We start from the raw sequence: 20,151 nt of genomic DNA, 5'->3' as shown, positions 1-20,151 counted from the left end.
ATTCCAGCTGCAGCACATGCCATCTTTGAAATTCTTTAATTTGGGGAAAGATATTTAACCATCTAATCCTTACTTTTCTCACTTGTATCCCAATTATAGTAGTATCGGTACGTACAGTTTCTGTGGTTAAATGCATATAAAGTACTTAGTAAGATGCACAGTAAACTCAAAACTCTTTCTTATATATAACATCATCAACTTTATCATCACTAATGAATTAGAACTTTATTTTTAAAAATGAAGATTTTATATTTTAAAAATTAAATATGAAGAGTGATATCAGAAGCATGGTGGAGTAACAAATGTCTCCAGATCTCTTCCTTTGAAATGACAATAAACTGAACATCTAAAATTCAACAAAAAACATGCAAACTACACACAAGCATGTCTGAATGAAAGATCTGTGAATAAGAGCTGCCACAATTCAGAAACTCGGGAGTCTAGTATTAGAATGGGAGAAACAAAAAAAGCTGCCTTTTGCAGTCAGAGCTCCCTGTAGGAGGAGGAGGGAGGGAGAAGGTGCTGTGAGTTCCCTGAACTGCCGTGCCTGAGAGCTGTGAACTCCAAGCAGTGGAAATGCCCAGGGATCAGGGCAGAAAGCAGAGAAGTGGGGATGGCAGAGAAACAACAGTTGATTATTACCAGTTGTGGTTGCAAAATGCAAGACTGAGCTGTAGCCCCCATCCTTCAACCCAGAGGAAAGTTCCCCCATTTCCTTCAAGAATGAATACTGTAGAGCCTCAGAGGAATCTGAGCAAATGTCACTAACATTGACAGGGACTAAGACTGAAGGTAGCAAGTGTGACTGAATGTTTATTAAGACTTTATATAAAGCAAGGGTCCAAGAGGCTTATAGACCACCTCCTGGAAACCAAAAGGAAAACAACTTCTTAGCAACAGGCTAGAGAAAGAGTTTTATATAAAATTTTTTTCTGGAAAAACAAAACAGATTACACTGTCGTTAATGCCCAGGTGGAGAAAGAGTTCATTAAACACCATGACAACCAAGATGACAAGGCAGCTCAGAAAGAGAAAAATACCCAGAAAGTAAGCATAAAGATGTAGAAATATGAAACTTAAACGACATAGAATTCAGGATCGTACTTCTAAAAAAACCCAGTGAGATTCCAAATAATTCATATCAGCAACACCAGGAATTGAAAAAAAAAAAAAAAAAAAGGTCAGCAGAATGAGTTTTTTAGCAAAGAGATCGAAACCCTCAAAAAGAACCGAATGTAGTTTCTGAAGAAGAACATACTAAAAAAAAAGAATGAAATAGTAAGTTTGGAAATGGAGTTGGCCAAATGAAGGAAAGGATCAGTGATATGAAGTCAGAAATCTAGAAATAAATCGGAAGGAAGAGAGAGACCAAAGAATGAAAAATCACGAAAGAGAAATACAAGAACTAGATGATACCACCAGGAAAGGAAACATAAGAATAATGGACATTACTGAAGTGGAGGAAGAAGAGCAGGGATTAGAAAGCATTTTCAGACAAATAGTTGAGAATTTCTCAAATCTAAGGAATGAACTGGAGTTTAGAATTCCGGAGGTCAACAGAAAATAAAGAATATGATAACTCAACTGAAAAATATGCTATCAGGGTTCAATAGCAGACTAGATGAAGCAGAGGAAAATACAAAAACAGCCAGAAAACAATTAACAAAATGGTGATAACTACATATCTATCATAATCACTTTACATACAAATGAACTAAATTCTCTAATCAAAAGACAGGATTGCTGAATGAACAATAAATATTTATCTATACGCTGCCTTTAAGAGGCTTACTTCAGATTTAAGGTCACATACAGACTGAGAGTGAAGGGATAAAAAATCATATTCTATGCAAATGGAAAGGAAAAGAAAGCTATGGAGCTATACTTTCATTATGAAAATAGGCTTTAAAACAAAGACTATAATAAAAGACAAAGAAAAGTATTATATAATGATAAAGATACCTACTCAAAAAGAGAATATAATATTTGTAAATATTTAGGCACCCAACATAGAGTAGCTAAATCTATAAAATAAATATTAACAAACCAAAAGGGAGAAATTGACAGCAACATAGTAATTGTAGGAGACTTAATACTCCACTTACATCAATGGATATATCATCCAGACAGAAAATCAATAAGGAAATGTCAACCTTAAATGACGCAGGTAGATTTAACAGATATATTTAGAACATTCTTGCTAAAAGCAGCATAACACACATTCCTCTTAACTGTACAGAAAACTGCTCCAGAATATATCACATGATAGGACACAAAACATGTATCAGTAAATTTGAAAAGATTGAAATAATATCAAGCATTTTTTCCAACTGCGATAGTATGAAACTAGAAGTTAAATATAAAACAGAAACTAGAAAAATCACAAATACATGGAGAGTAAACAACAAGCCACTGAACAATCACTGGCTTAATTAATAAAAAGGAGAAGTTAAAATATATCTTGAGACAAATGAAAATGTAAATAAATTTCAAAACCTTAGGATTCAACAAAAGCAGTTCTAAAAGAATGTTCATAGCAATGTAGTCCTACCTCGAAAAACAAGAAAAACACAAATAAACAGTCTAATATTACACCTAAAGCAACTAGAAGAAGAAGAACAAATGAAGCCCAAAATTATCGGGAAGAAATAAAAAATAAAAAAATAAGGCAGGGATGTCCACTCCTACCACTTTTATTTAACATACTGTTGGAAGTCCTAGCCATAGTAAGCATGCAAGGGAAAAGAAAAAAAGACATCCAAATTGGAAAGAAAGAAGTAAAATTGTCACTATTTGCAGACATAATATATTTATAAAAAATTCTAATGACTTCACCCCAAAAAAGAATTGCTAAGACCAATAAATTAATTCAGTAATTTTGCAGGATACAAAATCAATATACAAAATTCTGTTGTGGTTCTGTACACTAATAATGAACTATCAGAAAGTGAAATTTAAAAAAATTACTTACAATTACATTGAAAACAAAATACATAGGAATAAATGTAACCAAGGAGGTGAAATAACTATATACTTATACTATAAGACACTGATGAAAGAAATTTAAGACATAAATAAATTAAATAGTCATGCTCATGAATTAAAACAATTAAGATTATTAAGATTCTCATACTACCCAAAACAACTTATGGATTCAGTGTTATCCTTATCAAAATTTCAATGGAATTTTTTTCCGGAACTGGAACAAAATAATTCTAAAATATGCATAGAACAACAAAAACATCCCTAAATATTATAATGATCATGAGAAAGAAGAACAAAGCTAGAGGTTATCACAGCCCCCAACTCTACACTATACTGCAAAGCCAAAGTAATCAAAACAGTACGATATTGGCATAAAATCAGACACAGCTGAATGGAATGCAATAAAGTGCCCAGACATATAGAGTCAACTAATTTATGACAAAGGAGCCAAGAATATATAGTTGGGAAAAGATAGTTTTTTCAATAAATTGTGCTGGGAAAACTGAAAATCACATACAAAATAATGGAACCGGAATACTTTCTTATACCATACACAATAATTAACTCAAAATGTATTAAACGCTTGAATGTAAGACCTGAAACTATAAAACTCCTAGAAGAAAACATAGACAGTAAGTTCCTTTACAATAATCTTGGTATCAAATTTTTGAATCTGACTGCAAAATCAAAGGTTACAAAAGCAAAATAAATAAGTGGAACTATATCAAACTAAAAGCTTCTGCACAGTAAATGAAATCATCAATAAAATGAAAAGTCAACTTATTGAATAGGAGAAAATATCTGCAAATCATATATCTGATAAGAGGTTAATATCCAAAATACATACAGAACTCAAACAATTCATAACAAACAAACAAAAACAAAAATAATACCCCAAAACAAAAACAAAAGCAAAAAAAAATGGAATTTAAAAATGGGAAGAGGATCTGTATAGACATTTTTCCAAAGATGACATATCACGGCCTACGGGTACAGGAAAAGATACAAACATTAATTATCAGGGAAATGGAAATCAAAACCACGATGAAATATGATCTTTATACCTGTTAGAATGTCTATTATTAATAAGATAAAAAATAACAAGTGTTGGAGAGTATGTGGAGAGAGGGAACCCTATATACTCTTGGTGGGAATGTACACTGGTGTAGCCACTATAGAAAACGGTACAGTGGTTTTTCTGAAAATTCACAATAAAACTACCATATGATCCACCTATTCCATTTCTAGGTTTTTATACAAGAAGATGGAAATGCTAATTTGAAGTATGTGCAATTTTATGTTCACTGCAGCCTTATTTAGAATAGCCACAATATGGAAACAATCTATCAATGGATGAATAAATAAAGATGTGGGGTGTGTGTGTGTGTGTGTGTGTGTGTGTGTGTGTGTGGAGAGAGAGAGAGAGAGAGAGAGAGAGAGGAATATTACTCAGCCTTGAAAAGGAAGTAAATCTCACCATTTGCAACAAAATAGATGGAACTCGAGGGTATTATGTTAAGTGAAATAAGTCAGAGAAATGCAAACCGTGTGATTAACTTCTATGTGGATTCTAAAAAATAAAACAAACAAAACAAAACTCATAGATAAAGAGAACAGACTTGTGGTTATCGGAGGACAAGAGAGCTAGGCAGTAGGCAAAATGGGTGAAAGGGGTCAATTCTATGGTGTCAGATAGTAACCAGACTGCTTGTGGTGTTCACTTTGTAGTGTATACAAAGACTGAATTATTATGTTGTACAACTAAAACTAATATAATGTTATGTACCAACTTTACCACAGTAAAAAAATAAATAAAAATAAATAAAATACAGCCTTTATACTTTTCTTTAACGATGCTCAGTTGGTGACAATTTTTTTGAATGCAAATGTTTACCCAGTAAACCTCTCAGAGAAGAAAAAAGTACTGCTACTCTGGGAAATAAATGACAGTTGATCAATTTTACTTGTCAGGAGACCCTTCTTATCTCTACAAAGAGCTACCAGCCAAGACCAAGAAGATTATGGAAATCTTCTTATATCACTTCTGTATACGATAGCCAATGACGTTGGCCAAAACTTTTCAAACATATCTTTTTTTTTAAAGCTGCAATCACCAGATTTGTATTCAAGATATAACAGAAAATTACTAGTCACAAGTGATTACTCAATTTCACATTGTAGAATTGCAATTTCTAATACGTGTGTAAATATGAATTTAAACTGTCTCTTAAGGGAAGAAAATACCAATGTGCAATTTAAACCTATGCCTGCTCAAAATCTTTTAAAAGATTGATCTGTTTAATCAATTATGGAAGGTATTCGATGTCTATCTATTTGAATAAATATCTCAACTCACCATTAGAAAACAACAATGAAAGAAAAAGTGAATGTACACATCTCCCAAAGAGTTGATTTTAAGAGTTTTTTCTTCTGCTTTACTGAATGGAGTACATCGTGCCCCGTAGGCACAAAATTCTTCTCTTTGTTGCTTGTTCAGCAGTCAGCATCTTCTCAGAGTTCAGCCTGAATTGTCCTAGCCTGCAAAACTTGAGCCTGTGCTGGAATAGCAGGCATTGGAATTATTTAAATTTATAGGGACATTCATTTTTCCTTTCTTTTTGAATGTAGACAGTAGGAGACTACTAAGAAGTTGGGAGTAGGAACAAAGGTGAGAGCAAGGGATCTTGCATCATGAAATCTAAATAGATTCATTGAATCATGGAACAAGAATGCACTATGTATTCTTAGCATCTAACTTAGAATATACAGCCACAAATGTTGAATATAGGAAAATTAAATTAATAATAATTTTGAATAAGAATTATCTTTCATATACTCTGCTGAGTGTGAGAAGTACAAAGGAAATGAGGCAAATTGGTAAAGATCGAGTTTTAAACTGTTGTGATTTAAATTTAAATATAAGCAAAGATATTACAGTTCATTCAGAGAATACTGTTTTTCCAGTGTACTATGAAGCTATTTTATATATGTTATCACTAATGATATTAGCTCATCAAAGTAGGTCTTACTGTCCCATATAATAAATGAGAAAATTAAGGCTCAAAGTTGTATTTTCAAAACTTGTTTATCAACTGGCTTCTGAATGAGTTTAGAAGTGGACAGTAGTGACAAGAAAGAGAGAAGAGATGGAGTTTTTTCCTCTCCTTCTCTACCTTACTTAGCATCTCCAGCATTAGCTGTATTTCCTCTATAGTTACTGACTGTCCTGGATCAAACTGGGACTGATACTATAGAATCTTCCCTTTTGCTCTCCATCTTGTAGGTGATGGTGGCTTCCTGCTATTGCTAATGTTTAGGTTACCTCACCATCTGTCGCTGACTTTTAGTTTTTCCACCAACTATGTAAACCATTTCTTGCCTTAAATTTTTTGTTTAAATACAAAGTGATTTCTGTCATTCTGCATGGATTCCAATTGCTATACCTATGATCTCCATTTACATCACATTATCTCATATACAACATTGCAAAAGTATTCATTTTGCTTTGCAATTGTTCAGGTCTGTTTTCTCCTTGCCTGTGAGCAATTGACATCATATTAATTCTGAAACTACAGCACCCAACACATAGCCAAATATATTATATATCATCAGTAAATATTTGTTGGATAAATGAAGTAATGAAAAAGTGATCATAATGCTAGGCAGGTGAGAAAAAGAATTCAGTTCTAGAATATTTCTAGATATAAGAAGCCTAGAGTGAGTTTCCAAAGATGAATGCTTTCTGATGAACAGGAACAATATCTCATAACAAAGATGTTTCAAGGAGTGGATGTATGATACACAAAAGCAAAAGCAAAACCAAACCTAACCAAACCAAAAAAAGAATTTTTTTTTTAAATGGTTGTAACTGACCTAGGAAGTTTTGATCTAGCTGAAACATAGGGTACATAAGAAGAAAGACTAGAAAACAGGGTTAGAGAAATAGACAGGGACCTCATTCACGGTCCTTGCTAAGGGGTTTATAATTAATCTACTAGGTTTAAGCAAGAAAATACATATTCAATTTGTACTTCAGGAAGATAGTTTTACTGACTAAATAGATTACAGATTAAAATGAGTTAGCGTAGGTGGCTAAAAACAAGTGTGAGCTGATACTGTAACCTTATTAAAATGTTAGTTTGAGCAAAACTTAGTCCTGATCAGTTTAGATGGGCAAAATTTGGTGGATTCTGGAGTTAGCTGAGAGAGAATAATTTGAAGTTGATAAGTGGGTCACTATATAGGCGACAAAATTAAACAAGACAGACAAAAATGTATAGTGGGTTAGAATACAATTTGATGAGCTCTGATTTGGACATGAGTTTGATATGCTTGTGGAATATTCAGGTGAAGTAATTAGGAGATAGTCAGAAATAGACACCTGGATCTAAAGAGAGAAGGAAAGTCATAGATAGAAGTTATAGGTAAGTAGGTGGTAGATAAAATGGACAGAATGACTCAGAAAGGTAGTAAAGTAAGAAGAGCAAAGTAGAAGACAGAGGCCCAGAGAAGAACAAGAACTTAAGATTCATGGTGGTGAAAAGGAGAGAGTCCGTAGATAACCATAGAGTTCGAGGCAATTTAGAAGACAGTAACATATAGTAGAGGGAAAGATTAGCAATTAAAATGCCCTAGAATAGTAAGCATACATTTTGGATAAAAAAAAAATAAAGATATTTGTATAAGTTTATTTTTATTCCTCCAAGAAACTTGGCTGGGAGAGAAACAAGAGAGGGGTTATTTCCAAGAGGATAAATGTTTTCTTATATTGAAGGCATGACTCAATACTAGGTTCCAAATTTAGCCCAGGCTTCTATAAAAAAATAAAATAAAAACAAATAAATGTAAAAGAATATCCAAGACACTTGGTGTTTTGAGGGGTTTCTAAATCTCCTCTTGAAGCATGATCAGAATATGCAACATAGATTAGGGAAAGGGCTGAGGAAAAGGCCCAAGGATTGGTTAGGCCATCATAACTTGGGCAGTGACATACCATTCAAAATGAAGATTAATGAGCCCTGAAGGCTACTGTTTTTTACAAGTCATATTGTCTGTGTGTTTTGGCAAGAAATTTAGCTCAGTGTCATCATCTCCAGGGCAGGGGGAGGAGAGACTAATCTAAGTTGGCAGAAAAACAAGACACAGCAATCATTCTGCTACAGTTAGTATCTGTAGTACCTACACAAAGTAAATGTGATTTTTTAAAGTTAACTCAGTTCTGCTGTCCCCAATTATAAAAGGGGAAAATTGAATTGCATTTTATAACCCTAACCCACTTTAAAAAAAAAAAAAAAAAAACACTAAACTGTAATGGAAATCAATTTTCAGCTAATAATTCTTCCATGACACACTTACTTACAGACCAGTTGCCTTAACATTCTGCCACACTAAACTAATTACTTACTTTAAAAGAACAACTTTTTCTTGAAAATAGAAAAGTCACTTTAGAACACTGGTTCTGTTTCACAATGTTTCTCCTCATACTCTTTCTTTAGTGTGTCATACATAGGTTCATGTATAAGTATATATAAGTGTTTGAACTTCTCAGATTGAAAGATAATTTATTTCTACTTGTTTGCATAGTAATCCATAGGGGGGAAATTGGCTTCTGGGCTATGATTAGTTGTCTGTGCACAACTGCTGCCCAGGGTCCTACACAGACAAAATGGCAGTCCAACAGAATCCTGGCTTAGAATGTCAGTTTCTAATGAATAAAGCTGAGTTAAAGTTTGACTCACAGAGCTGAACAAGACCATATGCTCAACAATATCTATGTAGCTGAAAAAGCTCCCAGGGAACCTTGGAATCTTTCAACTTCTTTAGGTAGTAGTATATGTTGAACATAATACACAAGTGTCTTTAACTCTGGCTACAAAGGCATATATATATATATATATATATATATATATATATATATATATACACACACATATACATATATATATATTTACACATCACATACATATACACACAAATATATTTCAAATATGTGTATATCTATACACACAAACATACACACACACACACACATAATCTTGTAAAGGGATATAGGGATATTTTGGTCCCATCTCCTAAGTAAATCAGAATCTCTGACTACAAGGCTTGTGTATGATATAACTATGTCTACTCATGATTCCTGCCAAGAGTCAGTTCATGATAGAGTTAATAAATGTCTTGGGTTGAAATGCTCATACAGGCAGATGTTCCTTAGACTAAACCTGAAGCTGACTGGAATTTCTTTTGAATCTTATGAGGAAGCAAGGGCAAGAGCAGGGGCCTTCACTTTCACTATCTAATTTAGTTTAAGGAAACACGATGTTATGGATGTATATAAAACAAGAGAGATGACGAGGATTTGCGCAATCATAAAAACAAACAAACAAAAAGCCTCCAAAAGGCTATGTGTCTGATATTGGTCTCATAATTGTGAAACAGAATAAAACACTAAGATAACTGCGCGTAAGCACTCACATACCTAATTCCTCTTAAATCTAAGCTAGTTACTAAAACTTTCCATTGTATTTGCTCATCTTCTTCTTGTAAGTAATTAACATCAGACCACATTTTCTTCAGAAGGTTAAGTATTTTCTTCTTTCAAAAAAAAATATTGCTAATCTAATTATCATTCAAGTTAATGGTATTCCACTATTGTAATTACTCACTAGAATCTTTAGCTCTTTCTGATTCTAAAAGAATTAAATTATGATAGCAAGACTCCCTCTCCTTTTGTGGAACAACTCAAGCAAATAAAAAGCAAAAAGATCTCTGGTACATTTTAGAAACAGTAATAAGGTCAATAAACTTGAAAGAATAAGCAATTGTCAGGTTAGGAGCAATATCTAGAGATGAGGCCAGACAAAACAACAAGGGGACAGATTATATAGGGTTTCATGTGTCATTTGAGGGCATTAGACTTTATTTTGAAATATAATGGGGAAATAGATTAATTTTTAAGTAAAACAGCAATATGTCCTGATATGATCTGATACAAATTTTTAAAAGGTCACCTGGTAACTTTTTTTGAGAATAGAATATGGTAATGACAATGTTATAATAAGGGAGACCAGCTATGTGGCTATTGTAGTCATCCAGATACAAGATAATTGCTGTGTAGTAGTAGTAGAGCTAATAAAAAGTGATAAAATTTTGGATATAGTAAAAGGTATACCTAATAATATATCCTGGTGGATTCGATATGCCTAAGTAAAAAGAAAAAAGTCAGAGATTTCTCCAATATTGTGTGTGTGTGTGTGTGTGTGTGTGTGTGTGTGTGTGTGTCTGTGAGAGAGAGAGAGAGAGAGAGAGAGAGAGAGAGAAACTAAAAGACTCATCATCTCATCATTACTGAGGAAGAAAAAAGAGTTGTAGGTATAATAGTTCTGAGAAGTGGAAAGGATCTAGGGCATATGAGTTTGAGATATCTACTAGAAACCCAAATGGAGATGTTGAAGAGTTGAATGTTTAAATCTAGATTTAGGGAGTAGTCTGGACTGGAAAAAAATTGGGAGTCACTGTCACATAGATGATATTAAAAGCTGCAAGGCTAAACGAGATCATTGAGGAAGTAAATTAAGTAAAGAGAAGGCAGCCATGATCTGAGGCTGCTTAAAGAGGAGTAGCGAAATAGAAAAGGAGCAACTAGTGAGCTAAGAAGAATGTCAGCAGTGTGTGGTGGTGTCCTAAAAGACAAGTGAAAAATATTTAATAAAAAGGAGGAAGTAATCAACTATGTCAAAAATTACTGATAGAGAAATGAAGAGAAACTGTTTTAAACTGAGCAGTGGGTATACCATTACAAATGCTATTGGTGACTTTGATTAGAGCAGCTACAGTGGAGTGGTGGAAGTGAGAGCCTTACTGCAGTAAGTTTAATAAAGAATGAGAATAGGAGAAATGGAGAAAATAAATACAAGAGAAGCAAAAAAAAAAATCTGTACTGTAGATGGCAGGAGATGCAGAATCAAGAAAAAGTGCATACATATTTTAAGATGAAATATATAATGTGATTGCATGTTTATGAAAAATGACCCAGTAAAAGTAAGAAATTAATATTGTTGGAGAGAAAGGGAGAGCTGGAGCTATGTGTTTGATTAGTTCAGAACAGATGAGATCTAGTCTTGGCTTCAGGTAACACTGTAGTTAGGTCATTTAGAGTAATAGGTCAGAAGGTAGAGTGTGTAAGTGTAGATGCCAAAAAATAGGTATATATAATGATGCAAGTCAGTGCACATTTTTTGGTTGCTTCAGTTTTCTTCTTCATGTGGGAAGTAAAATTAAATGAGAATGAGAGTGAGAACAGTAAGAAAATATGGGTTTAAGAAGTGATAAGATATGAAATAGACTTTGAGAACAATAAATTAACTGGAAATGTATAAAATGATTGGCTGATAACTACAGATGAAATTGAGGTTTTTGCTCATGAAGTGAAAGTAAAACCACTCAGCATGTTTATTTGCTTTTATCCAGCCAGGTTCAGTTACACAGGTAGAGGACAGAGTAAGTGGAAAGTTGGATTTAACTAGGAGAGAAAATGATCTCTGCTGTAATAAGGAGAAGAGAGGCGAATTACCCCAACTTTAGGTACAGTGATAGGAGAATCACTGCAGAAAACAGTTGAGAGCTCTTCAGAGGAATCAGGGAAGACAGGTGGTGGTGGTGGTTGTTGTTTGTTGTTGTTGTTGTTGTTGTTGTTGTTGTTGTTGTTTTACCAAGAAGCTGATGTGATCTTTGAGAGATTAGCTCAAGTATGTAGGGAGTTTTTTAGATAGTAGGCTGTGAGTTACAGAGGGCACAGAGGAAGACTGAGAAATGAAGACAAAATAAGATGATTATAGTTCTGTGGTGAAGAATTCAAATGAGGGAAAAGAAATCATAATAGACATCAGCATTAAATACTGGTGGATTTAAGACAGAAATGAGAGATAGAGAGCAGTGGATTTCTGGCATTTCTACTTAATTCTTAATGAGTGTTATGGGAGGCACAGGAAAGGAGCTACAGAAGTTTATGCCCATGACATTGATTGGAAATATTGGCAAAAATTAGCTCTATTCCCCCTGGATTTAGAATAGTGAGGATTAATTGTGAAGTCAATAGGATCAGTGGGCAAAGCCCAAAATGAAGTCTCCTGAACCAATAAATCCTAATTAAAAAAAAAAAATGACATTTGAAGGTATTATGGTCATCTACAAATTATTAAACTAAAAATTACAACTTGGAAAACTTTTCAATGAATTTCTTGATTATTTCACACCTAAAGATTAAAAATAAATGTGATTCAAAGTAAAATTCAGTTTGTTATAGCCAGGTTCCCCCTGAGTGAGAGATAGATATAATTGATACATGGCAATATTCTTCTAGATAACTTAAGCTTCAGGTCTGTGTCTTCTCTAAAGGCAATCATGCATTCCTACCAGTGCTCTAACTACTTGGGTTTACAATCATCCGCTAATGTGTTGTATACACATACAATGATGGGAAACCCTTAAGCATAAAAACCATCAGCACATCCTCAGAGCTCAGCACAGTGACTAGCCTATATTGGATTCTGAGCAAATATTTATCCAGTAGGAAAATAAAAGAATGAACGAAGCAACCACATTTCTGAGGACTGATTATATGAAGAATAAGAAACTAGCATAAATACGCAACTCTAAAGAAAACAAATCTCTGAAACACTAAAGGCCAGGAAGGAAGCTACCTTAAGTGATAACTGACCCAAGAAACAGTCTTGGAGCATGCTTTAAAATAAGTATTTTCAAATAATATATTTCTTCTATGCCCCCATTCTTTTGGAAGGCATAATCCTACCTTTCCCACACGTGACATTCCTTTTAAGTTAAGACAGTTTTCTTCATCTTACTATAAAGATGACAAGAATATTGAATTGGATAATTCTTTATCATCATACAAAATAGTTAACATTGGGTCAACTTGGGAAATTATACTCTACAAAACCATTTTTTTCTTTACTTACTCCAGGATAATCTACTGCATGTACACCAAAAAGTGTAATGTTCATTTTATACAAGTTTTCCAGCCTTTCGGTTGTTAACCTCAGTGAAACTTCGTAGCCTCCAAGACCAATTTATTAGGTTTCAAATCTGTTTTAGTAAGTTTGTTTAAATCATTTTCCCTCCACAAAGCCTTCTCTCAGACATATAATGTTCTGTCTTTTATTTTCTAGATCATCCGTCCAAAAGTATTTCATTTGTAGTTCTTTGTCTATTCAATCAATTGTGATTGCATTAATGGTAACTTGTCTGTTCTATATTACTAAATTAAACCTCCACAAAGGTTTTAAAATAATTATAATTTAATTCTTATACTACCTAAAGCTGAACATTTATTTGATTGTCAAATGTATTAGTTCAATTATAGCTTCATATTAAATTTTAGTTCAAATATATTCTCCTCTCATTATACACTAAGAGCAGAGGAAAATACTCCATCCTTTCCTTATATTTTTCAAATAAAGTCCTAACATATCAAAACAGAAAGTTTTGTTTTGTGCCTTATTTGTTATATTAGTAGTGACCAGTTGTCTAAAGCCAACAACAAAAAAAAGTTTGTCCAATTGAAATGTGAGCAAACAATATAATTTAAAATATTGAGTTTTGATAAATATTAGAACATAAAATATGATTCTAAACATACATAGAAATTCACATCTATGACATAAGCATATATTGTAATTTCTTTTTAGAGTTAGAAAAACTTCTGACACAATATTATAATTGTGACTTTATTCAGATTGGAATAGAGTTGAATAACAAGCTGTACTAAGTAAGAAGTAGGTAAGTGAAATTTCTGTGACCACATAAAAATGAATACATGACCTTTTAATATTTCACATTTGTAAACTTACACTGAAAGCCTTTGGGCATTTCTTGCCTAGATTAGTATTGGTCCTTTGTAGATATGTAGTGCTTTGGTTGACTATAATACAAAACAAAACATTAAAAAATTTACACCACACTCAGTCACTGACCGAACTAAATGCTTATTGCCTCTTCAAAAGAATTATTATATATTCCATGTGTACCTGAATAGCAAAACATTATTGTAATTTAATATACTGGAAATATTTATTTTTGCTTTGGGAAATATTTGTCACAAAAACTATTATATGTTCAGAATAAAAAAGTGACACATAAAAACAGAAAAAGTTATTGAAAAGAAAGAGAAATATATACTGATAAACTAAATAAACTTTGAACAAAAGTTCCAACAATCAAATAGAAAATACTTTATATTTCAACAAGGATAGTTTATCCCAAGAACAAATAAAAATAGTACTTGAAAATAATAAAAGATGTCTCTGTACTTAAATTTTAAGAGTGCTATTTCTTTCTTCCATAGTTATTTCTAGTTGAGCAAAGAAGATAATGGTATATCAATAATTTAAAAATCCATGTTTCTGTATGTGTTTCAATTTTTTTTTTCTGATTTTAGAGTCTTTAAAACTCAGTGCCATATACAAAATAGAATACAGTAATTTTGATTTGGCAGTATTTTTGACTGCAGTTTGATAACATTCATATCAATTCCAGGATCATAAGACATGAACTGTTAATATCAGAAAAGCCACACTGTCCTGGTTGATTAACCCACAAAAATCTTTCTAACACATGGTGGCTAGGTAAAAGAGAACTTTAGTTTCATCCTAAGAGGTTCTTTTCCCCATCACCTACCTATTCAAATAGAAGTACATCACCACACCAACGTGGATTTACCCACTGTTAAAAATGAGATGAAAAAGTGGGTGAGTTATGTGAGAATTTGGTATAATAACTAACATTTTCTTTCTAAGTTTTATTCCTCTTAGCACAATACATAGAATTCTTCATCTTGCTCTTCTCTTAGACATCCAGGATTTTAATTTTAGAACTAATTGTAATGGGTATCAAATGATACTATGCAACATAGTCTCTCTCTTCTTCATATATATTACATATACATATTAAACATATTAAACTATTCAATATGATGTTTTTACTGTGAGTTTTATTAAGATCTGCTTCAGTGCCTATAAAATGCCAATTTACTCTCTGGACTCATGTGGTAAAAATGGCTTTCATAATTGGGAATTTACAAAAATGAATTCACTTAGGGGTGTAAGAAGTAGCAGAATTAATCCTGATGGGATTTGGTATTGAAAGGAAAACTAATTAAAAGAGTCTTCAAAATAAAGCAAAAGTCAACAGCAATAAAATATAATATTATGTGTAGTTTTGATTGGTTAGAGACTGCTGGTAGTCTTCAGAAGGCAAAGTAAAACAAACAGTAGGAATTTTACCATCAGAGAAAGAATAACATAGCAAAGAAATTTAATGTGAAATTTATACACTATGACAAACCTCATAGTAAAAATTTAATGATGAAATAGGGTTGGTGGACCACAGATGTGAAATAACACATATTTTGAAATTCAAACAGTTATTAAAAAGTCTCAAGTTTTACCCTGAATTTGAAAAAGTAAAAATGTAATAGTAAAGGCTGAAAAAAATATAAGATATGGAGCAGGGAGTGAGGGTAACAGTAGTGGAAGAAAAAAGTAAAATAGGAAAGAAAAGTGAAAAAAGAAATAAAAGCAAAAGAGGGGAGAGAAAGAGAGAGGAAGGAAAGGAGAGAAAATGTCTTTCTCTTATAAACCATATTTATCTCTTTTTTCTTTTCTTTTCTTTTTTTTTTTTTCCAGATAGCAGCCAGCCCTTACTAGCTCCCCAAGAACTATACTCTGTGGACATTCGGTCTTAATATTTGTCAATTCTTTGCTACAGCACAACCTGACTTTTCGCCTATACTTCACAAGTGTACTAAATCTTTTCATTAATTTATAAAACTTTATATCTGGAAGGAGTCTTAGTTTATTGTCCAAATATCTCATTTTACTTGTTTTCAAAGCCATAGATCTAGTTAATGACAAGTTCTTTTTAGCCTTCAGAATCTTTCTATAAGGTTTATCAAACATAATACAACTGTAACACCTATCAGGTGCATAGTTGATTATCTTATTGCTCTGGTAAAGCATGCATAACTAATTTCTAATTTCTACCAAGTACCCTTTATCCCCTTTTTCCAAGTCTGATTTTATTTAAGCAGTGTTTGTACCGTTAAAAACTATATTCCCCAGCCTCTCATGCAAATAAGGGTGGATGTGTGTTTAAATTCTGGCCAATTGAATGAAGATAGATATTTGAGATTAGGCTTCTGGAAAGTTCTTTAACAAGGAGGCTGATTTACTTGGTAGGGGTATTTTATTCTTTTTTCTTCCTCCTGGAATGGGGATGTGGTATCTGGGGCTGCAGTGGGTATCTGTGATAATTAGCCTACCTAGTGGATGCAAAGCAAGTGACAAGAACGGCAGAATGGAATATAAGAGTCTTGAATACATATCACATCATGAAATTATCTTGCCTGATTTGGAATATTTATTTATCTATGGACATTTTTTTTAACATGAAGGAAAAATAAACTTCCATATTTTTAAAAAGTCTTTTAAATATCTGTTATTTAAAGACAAAGACAATTCCTAATTCATACAATATACATGAACAAGGCAATGCTAAGGTGTAAGAAAATATGTAAAGAGGAATCATAGGTGTTGGGAGCTATGACAGTTGATTACAGTGGATACTAGTTTAACACTTACACTGCATTTTGTTAAGTTGGGAGTATTGGTTTATAACTTCAGAGATTGAAAATTGAAGACTATCTCAAGAAAAATTGATTATACTACGGGAATATAGAATCTGTTGGCTAGGAAAATGCAAATAATCGACAGGGCATGGAGAATTTTATAACACAATATGCAAGCACTTGCTCAGAATGCAAATTGCTAACCATTGACTGCCTTACTAAGAATGGTTAGAATTTTTCTCCCTGGAGGCCTTCCAAAGTGGTTAGATAGCAATCTGTTTAGGTAAGTTTGGGTTCATTCCAGCCTAAAGGCAGATGGATGGACTTGATAACCTCTGAAAGTCCCCTCTGGCCCTATTATTCTAAAATTCCCTTTTATACTGTGGGAAAGTTATTACTGCTTCTCTATTTATAGATATAATCATTGAGGAGACCTTTACTTTCTTTCTGCATATTGCAGATATTTCTGGTAAATAAGAAGAAACAAAACTAAAAAGAACACATCACTTCAGGAAAAAAGATTTTGTGCAAGAGTGAATCTTCTTGACATAGAGCACATTGAGGCCAATAATCCCACCATTCAGTGTAGTATGCTTTATCCCATTACTCTGCAAGAGACCCGTGCATTTTTGCACTGTATTACTCTATTTTCTGTGTTTGTCTTTCTGCCCAGTTGATTGAGTCCTAGTAGTGAAGTGATTGAGGTAGAAGTTAAGTGTAAATATTTTTTTAGATGTTTCCAACCTTTTAGGGGTATGTATATATGAGAATAAAAATAACAAATTAAACCAACACACATTTGCATTGAAAGTTTACCTCAAAAGGTAAGTTTTACTGTGTTAGATAAGATTACTAGGCTTTGACCTCAAGCGTATTTCTCCCACTTATACACATTTTGTTTTGTGTAATTAGTTTAGATGGGTAGAATGCAAGCCTGACTTACTGAAAAGGAACTGGAATTCATCTGTCTGGGAGGAGGACATGGCACTCAAAGTAAGAACATGACTAGAAGAAACACCACCTACACTGGTTTTGAAAACAGGAACAAATGAACCAAAACACAGGTGAAAGGTGTAAAAATATAAGCATTTTTTTAATTCCCTAAAATAATCATTTTAGCTAGATATCCAACAGATATAGATTAGGAAAATATAATAGGATATATGCTCATACACACACATAGATATCTATATATACATTTACATACAATAGAATTTATATATAATTCATATATAATATTTATATATGCTGTATAAATTACTTAAAGAGTATTTTAAATGGAATATTAGTCAAGCATAAAAACTGAAATCTGGCCATCTGCAACAACCTAGATGAACCTAGAGAGTATTGTGCTAAGTGGAGTAGGTCAGACAGAGAAAGAAAAATGTCATATGATTTCACTTATATGTGGAATCTTAAGAACAAAACAAATGAAAAAAAAAAAAACCCTCATAGACGCAGAGAACATTTTGAAGGTTGCCAGATGTGTTTAGGGGTATGAGTAAAAGAGGGAAAGGGATTAAGGAGTACAAATTAGTAGTTACAAAATCTTCATGAAGAAATAAAGTATAGCATAGAAAGTATAGTCAACAATATTGTAATAACTATATATAGTGTCAAATGGGAACTAGATTTATCAGCATGGTCACTTCATAAGTTATATAAATGTCTAATCACTATATTGTATATCTGAAACTAACGTAATATTTGTATGCCAACTGTTATTAAAAAATAAAAAATATTTAAAAATAATAAAAAGTAAATACTTTCAAAATATTTTAGATCCATCATTATTTATCTCTAAACTTCTTTGAGAACTCTTATGTAATGTCCAATTGACCTAATTCAAAATTAGATGATTCAGGTTTGTGGTGCTTCTGCTCTGAGAATATTAGATAGTTTAGTTCTGAGCCATTTATTAAACTGTACAGATTTTTTTCTTGGCACTCTTGTTTTTGTACCTGTTGTATGAATGAGAACACACATTTCAGTTAATAGAACTGAAAAGTGCTCTTTGTAGTTTGTTCTTCCCATGTGCCTTGTATCTGACACTCAAGCCTTGGCTCACAGTCTCACTGACCTATCTCAGAAAAAGTTCTTTGAGCAGAGTGATCCCACTTTGGTTGGTATCTTAGGATTTCCACACCATAGTGGGTTGTTTGGATTTGTTGTACAATTCCTTATGGCATAGAGAGGTCAAATTGATTTTATGCTCTCTCTTAATCACAAACTTAATGGGGAATTAAGATGCAAATTCTCAGTTAATATAAATGTATCTGAGTGGTGTTGTTTTCCTCAAAAGATTAATTTTTAATGAGTTTCTTGTGTCTAAACTCAAATATGCAAATAAATGTAAAAAGATTTGGGGAAACATAAAATATACATGCATCTTTCTCTATATCTTCGCCATGGAAAAAAAAAATCATTTGATTTGGTTAAGAGGAGACTAATTACAGGAAGCTTGGAACTCACTAGTCTCAGCTATTTTATTTTTCTGAATATTTAATACTTTGAGATATTTAGTTATGATGGCATTAATACACATGTGAATCCGTGGAATAGGGTTTACTACATAAGTAGCAACCATGGATCAGAGAAAAAACAGCAGAAATAGTTTTTCTCTTTTTTTGTAATTGCAAATATTAGATATTCAGAATTGAAAACATTGGCCAAAATATATTTAAAAATCTCAAAAAAAAATCTCTCTATATATAGAATCTGTAAGATTTACAAAATTCCAGATCGGGAATAAGAAATCTCAAACTTTCTAATAATTTATAGTTACTTCTCATTAGAATATTACATTTTTTCCTTCAAAATTTAAACCTTCTTCATTGAATGATTTTGAGAAGTCTCTCATTATTCTTTCCAGATCCCATTATGAAAGTTTAATCCAGAAATGTTTTTTTTTAACTTCCTATTATTACTTGTGCAAATCTACTTCAAAGAGTTAAAATTAACTTCTCTATTTCCTTTCCACATCTCTCATCAGATGAAAGCACTATTTTTTTTCCCCCCCAATGGGGTCGAATTAATGGTGAGATTGAGACATTCAGTACTGAAAGCTTGTTATATCATTTCTCAACTTGTTCACTTAATACATTTTTTTTTCCTGCTCAAGCAATTAATAAAATTGATAGGGAACATATAGTTGCTCAAAATGTTTTTCAGTTCATTTTCTACAAACTATCTTGCTGCTTTAAGAATGGATCAGAAGAGCATTTGAGATCTTGTTCCCTGTCATATGTCATCAATTTGGCTCAAATAAACTTTTATAAAAACTTTAAGAAATTAAAAAAAGAAAGGTTTGCTGAAGCATGACAGTTTTATACACATTTATTAGTTGATATGTGAAAGCCTACTAGTCAAAATTGAAGAATGAAAACTCAAGGTCACAATGTTTAAACCTTGCTCTCAAACTACATTTCCCTGTGACTCCTGGGGATTCCATTCAACCTCAGCTACTTGCTTTAATTCCTTACTTGTTCAATATCAAGCAGCTTGTGTCAAAAATCAAATACTAAATC

General features: G+C 32.6%; 1 protein-coding gene across 4 annotated transcripts in view; it reads right to left on the bottom strand.

The window, feature by feature from the left end:
- The window catches only part of LRP1B (LDL receptor related protein 1B), a 1,622,137-nt gene that overhangs the window by 1,007,627 nt on the left and 594,359 nt on the right, over positions 1–20,151 (bottom strand). The window lies entirely within an intron of this gene.

The sequence above is a fragment of the Rousettus aegyptiacus genome, unplaced genomic scaffold (assembly GCF_014176215.1).
Source record: "Rousettus aegyptiacus isolate mRouAeg1 unplaced genomic scaffold, mRouAeg1.p scaffold_m13_p_2, whole genome shotgun sequence".
NCBI lineage: Eukaryota > Metazoa > Chordata > Mammalia > Chiroptera > Pteropodidae > Rousettus > Rousettus aegyptiacus.
The sequence above is the reverse complement of the archived record's forward strand: the minus strand, read 5'-3'. Positions and strand labels throughout refer to the sequence as shown.